This window comes from Panthera tigris, chromosome C2 (assembly GCF_018350195.1).
Source record: "Panthera tigris isolate Pti1 chromosome C2, P.tigris_Pti1_mat1.1, whole genome shotgun sequence".
NCBI lineage: Eukaryota > Metazoa > Chordata > Mammalia > Carnivora > Felidae > Panthera > Panthera tigris.
In genome coordinates, this window is record NC_056668.1 from 95,063,026 (window position 1) to 95,068,919 (window position 5,894).

Here is a 5,894-nt window from a genome sequence, read left to right on the forward strand (position 1 = left end):
TGGAAATTGGGGATAGATATTTTCAGGAACTCTCCATTTCAGAAATATGGAAAATTCCTCACAGCCTCATGGACAAATGATACTCGCCTCCCAGGGCTATACAGTATTGACTCCTTACTGCTCTGTGCTCATACAAGTCAGAGTAGTCCCTCAACTTGGAAGCTGAAGCATTACATAATGAGGGTTTTCCATGACCTGCTTATGACTTGACTTGTTTTGAGATGATCCACAGTTATTTTAGCTGTAAACAATGGAAACTGACCATGGCCAGGATGACTGTCATAAAAAAGATGGACAGTAACAAGTGTGAGGGAGGATGTGGTAAATTGGAACCCTCACTTATTGCTATGAGAACAAAATGAATTTAGAGGCAAAGTCCGAGTGGCTCACTCCCTTTTTATCTATCTATCTATCTATCTATCTATTTTTAAGTAGGCTCCATACCTAATGTGGGGCTTGAACTTACGACCCTGAGATCAAGAGTTGTGTGCTCTACTGACTGAGCCAGCAAGGTGCTCCCCAATACAATACAAATGGTAGTATTATTAAATGCAGCCACAATCTGCAATCATATTTGTGTCTCCAACAACTAATTTCTGAAGCTGCCAGGCAATTATATTTGCCAGGCACAACTGGTCCACGGTGAGCAGGTAAATGATTTACACCCCAGAGACAATCGCCTCAAAGCTTTTGCCCTTCCTTTACTTGGTACAAACCTCCAGCTTGGGTTTTCTGGGTTCTGTTCTATCTGCCTCTCATTTCTAAAGCCTTTCCTTCATCCTTTTTCTCACCACATGGCCCTATGTGTCACCAAACCCTTATTTTCATCATCTTTGTCAAGGGCCTTTAAATGCTAAGCTGATCTGGAACAGCAGCTCTCACATTTTTTTGGTCTCGGGATTCCTTAAATAATCTTAAAAATGATTGAGGATGCTAAAAAAGCTTCTGTTTCTGTAGATTATTCACTGCATTGAAAAATTTTAAAGCAGAAATTGAAAAAAAATTTATTCGTTGATTTTAAAACAACAGCAAAAGAGATTACATGTTAATTTAAGTCCCATAAATATGTTTTTCAAAAAAACATTTGTGGGAAGAGCGGTACGATTTTTAACAAATCTCTTGAATGTCTGGCTTAATAGAAGAAAGTTAGATTCTCATATCTGCCTGTGCATTTCTCCTCTTGCCATATCACACCAGAAAACTCCATGGTACACTTTGAGAAAATGAGCATGGGAAGGCAGGAACATATTAGCATTATTATGAAAATAATTAGAACCTGCAGACCTCCTGGAAGGGACAAGCAGCAGTCCCCAGACCGTGTGTTGAGAACTGTTGCTAGTTTTGGTACTCTTCACTCTTTGCGTGGATCCGTACTTCCATTGGGCGCCATTTTCCTCCAGTGTGAATAACTTCCTTTTAACATTTCTTGCAATGTAGGCCTGTTGGTAATAAATTCTTTCAACTTGCATGTTTGAAAAAAGTCTTCATTTTGTTTTGGCTTTTGAAAGATATTCTCACTGGAGTGGTAGAATTCTAGATTGGCAATGTTTTATTTCAGTATTTTAATGGTGTTGCTCCACTGTCTTTTCACTTAAGCTATTTCTTTTTTTTTATTGGGATGTAATTATAATTAACATATAACATTAAAACAGTTTGAGGTGTGGAGTATAATCATTCAATATTTGTATGTATTGTGAAAGAATCACCACAATATGTCTAGCTAACATCCATCACCATGCATAGTAACTTTTCCTTGTGGTAACTTTTAAGATCTACTCGCTTAGCAACTTTACAATATATACAATATAGGTTTATTAACTATAGTCATCATACTGTACATTACATCCCTATGCTTATTTGTTTAATAACTGGAAGTTTGTACCTTTTGACCACCTTCACCTATTTCAACCACACTCCACCATCTGTCTCCTGAAAACCACCAAATCTATTCTCTGTGTCTGAGTTCAGGTTTTTATTTCATTTTTTTTAGATTCTACATGTGAGATCATATAGTATTTGTCTTTCTCTGTCTGACTTATTTCATTTATCATAATGCCCTCAAAGTTCACCCATGTTTTCACAAACAGCAGGGTTTCCTTATTTTTTTTTTATGGCTGAATAAATTTCCATTGTATTTCTATATACCACATCTTCTTTATACATCTACCCATTGATGGACACTTAGATGGCTTCCACGTCATGGCTATTGTAAATAATTCTGCAATGAAAGTGGGGGTGTAGATAGCTTTTCAAGTGAGTATGTTTATTTCCTTCAGGTAAATACTCAGAAGTGGGATTGCTGGATCATATGGTAGTTGTATTTTTAATTTCTTGAGGAAATGCCATACTGTTTTCCATAGTGGTAGTACCAATTTATATTCCCACCAACAGTGAGCAAGGTTCACATTTCTGCACATCCTAGCCAACACTTGTTATTACTTGTTGTTTTGACCTTCTGACAGGTAAGGACTGATATCTTATTGCAGTTTTGATTTGCACTTATGTGATGATAGGTGATATTGAGCATATTTTCATGTACCTTCTGGCCATCCATTTGTCTTCTCTGGAAAAATGTCTGTTCAGATCCTCTGCCCATTTTTTAATAAGATTGCTTTTTTGCTATTGAGTTGTATGAGCTTTTTACAGGTTTTGGATATTAACCCTTTATCAGATATATAATTTGCAAATATTTTCTCCCATTGAAGACGTTGCCTTTTCATCTTGTTGATAATTTCTCTTGCTGTGCAGAAGCTTTTTAGTTTGACATAGTCCCTCTTATTTTTATTTTTTTTAACATTTATTTATTTTTGAGAAAGAGCAAGCACAAGGGGAGGAGGGGCAGAGAGAGAGGGTGACAGAGGATCTGAAGCAGGCTCTTCACTGACAGCAGACAGCCTGATGTGGGGCTCAAACTCACAAGCAGTGAGATCATGACTTGAGCCGAAGTAGGACGCTTAACCAACTGAGCCACCCATGTGCCCCTGTTTTTGCTTTTGTTGCCTTCACTTGTGTTGCTTCTGATGAGAAATCCGCTGTCACCTCTATTTTGTTTTTCTGTATATAATGTGTTTTTTCCATTTCTGCACTTAAGATTTTCCCTTTATCCCTGGTTTTGAGCACTTTGATTATGCTGTACCCTGGTATAGTTTGTTTGTTTTCCCTCATGTGTCTTGTGCTTGGGGTTTGTTGGGATTTTTTTGACCTGTAGGTTTAAAGTTTTCATCAAATTTGAAAAAATTTGGTCATTATTTCTTCTGGTGTTCTTTCAGTTGCCTTCTCACATATTTCAGGGATTCCAATTACTCACATATTCAGTTACTTAAAGTTGTCCCACAGCTCACTAATGCTTGGCTCATTTTTTATAATTTATTTAAAAATAATTATAGTCTTACAGAAAGTTGCAAAAGCATACGTAGAGTCCCTTGTACTCTTCTCTCAGTTTCTCGCAATGGTACAGCTGTAGTGTAGGAGCAAATCAAGAAAAATAACATAGGTACACATCTGTTAACTAGGCTATATAGCTTATTTGGGTTCCATCATTTTTAATATACATTTGTATTTGTGTGTATAGTTCTGTGCAATTTTATCATACATGTCAATTCATGTAATACCACCACAATCAAGATATGATTGTTTTATCACCACAAAAGGTCTCCCTTGTGCTACCCTTTTATATTCAACCACTATCCCTGTCTATTGGTAACCACTAGTCCATTCTCCATTTCTATAGTTTTGCATTTTGAGAATATTATATAAATGGAATCATAAAGTGTGTAACGTTTTTAAATTTATGAGTGAAACCATCTGAACCTGGAAATTTCTTTATGGGAAGGTTCTTAAATACAAATTTAGTATGTGCGTGTATGTATGTATTTATTTATTTATTTTTAAAGTTTATTTATTTATTTTGAGACAGAGAGAGAGAGAGAGAGACAGCAGGGGAAGGACAGAAAGAGAGAGGGTGAGAGAATCCCAAGCTAACAGCGCAGAACCTGATATGGGGCCTGATCTCATGAACTGTGAGATCATGACTTGAGCAGAGATCAGGAGCCTGAAGCTTAACCCAATGAGCCACTCAAGCACCCCACAAAATTAATTTTTAAAGTGGGATATAAGAATATTCAGGTTATCTACTTCCTTTTGAGTGGGCTTTGATCATTTGTATTTTTCAAGGAATTTTATTTTATCTAATTTATCAAATCTACTGTCATAAAATTGTTCACAATATTCCTTTACGATTTCTTTAATGTCTGTAGGCATCTGATATTTGTCATTTCTGTCTTCTTTCTTTTTTTCTTGATGAGTTTTGCTAGAAGTGTACCCATTTTAAACACTCTTAAATAACCAGCTTTTGTTTCCTTGATTTCACTCTACTGTTTTCATTGATATTCCTTTTTTTGCTTTATAATTCCCTTCTACTTGCTTTGGGCTTAATTTTTTTTTTCTAGTTTTTTAAGGTAGAAGCTTAGATCCTTGATTTGATAATTATCTCTTTCTCTCTTTTTTTTATGGCTCAATTATTTAATTAGATTCCTTGTAAGTGATTTAGAATACCAATTTGTGAGGATAAACTCCATTTGTGAGAGAAAACACAGAGCAGAGGTAGCCCTGAAGTGAGGAACAGTTTGATTTTTGGCAGAATTTGCAAGTCCACAGCTTTCTAATCAAGCTTGCACTGCTCTGTAATCTCATATTTGTCTTTCTCTTTGTCAAAGACCTCACCTTCCTGATGAATGGCTTTACGCAGCTTCTTCTTTGTGAAGAAAGTATCAGTGAGATGTTTTGGGATTTTCACACTGCTGATATCAATTTTGGTGGAGGTGGCAATGACATATTTCTGGTGTGTTCTACACAGAGGAACTCGATTGAGGGCCAGAGGTCCAGTCACAAGTAGCAAGCCACTGGGCAGCTTGGGTGGCTCTGTCGGTTAAGCGTCCTACTTTGGCTCACATCATGATCTCACAGTTCATGAGTTCAAGCCCCACGTCAGGCTCTGTGCTAACAGCTCAGAGCCTGGAGCCTGCTTCAGATTCTGTGTTTTCCTCTCTCTCTGCCCCTCCCCTGCTTGCACTCTCTCTCTCTCTCTCTCTCTCTCAAAAATAAATAAACATAAAACAAACAAAAACAAGTAGCAAGCCCCTGCTCAGTTGCTTCAGGAAAACTACCCTCTTGCCTCTCTGGCACCCTGTGAGGATGATCAAAATGGCCCCAGGAGTGAGGCTAGCTCGTAGTTTTCTCACATGCTGACTGAAGGTTTTTGGTTTTTTTTGTTTTTTTTTTTGTTTTTTTTTTACCATGGTTCAACAGCTTTTGAGGTGCATCTTCAATAGGATAATCCCTAGGCATTTTGCAAAGTTTAACCACTTGGATACCACTTGTCACCACCAACTGGTTTTGTGACAGTAGTAAGAAACTTCTTTTTCTTTTTCTTTTTTTTTAATGTTTATTTTATTATTTTTGAGACAGAGAGAGACAGAGCATGAACGGGGGAGGGGCAGAGAGAGAGGGAGACACAGAATCGGAAGCAGGCTCCAGGCTCTGAGCCATCAGCCCAGAGCCTGACACGGGGCTCGAACTCACGGACCGCGAGATCGTGACCTGAGCCGAAGTCGGACGCTTAACCGACTGAGCCACCCAGGCGCCCCACTTCTTTTTCTTTTCAACCTTGGATTTGGTTGCTGAATACTTCCTCTTATATAGCCTTTCTGGAATACACAGCCATTCGAATATCTGCTAGTTCCCCTGTCTGACAGGGTTTTAGTCACAGTGGGGCTTCTCCTTCTTTGCGTTTTAGGCTTGAGATTACCCTTCTTAACCTTGTCACTAGCACCAGCCTTCTTGTCTTCAGATTTCTTCTCCTTAGTGTCTGGCTTCTCGGCTTTTTCACCTGCCAT

At 38.0% G+C, this 5,894-nt stretch overlaps 1 pseudogene; it reads right to left on the reverse strand.

Annotated features, from left to right (window-relative positions):
• Positions 1-4,432: 4,432 nt before the first annotated feature.
• Positions 4,433-5,894, reverse strand: LOC102957750 (annotated as a pseudogene).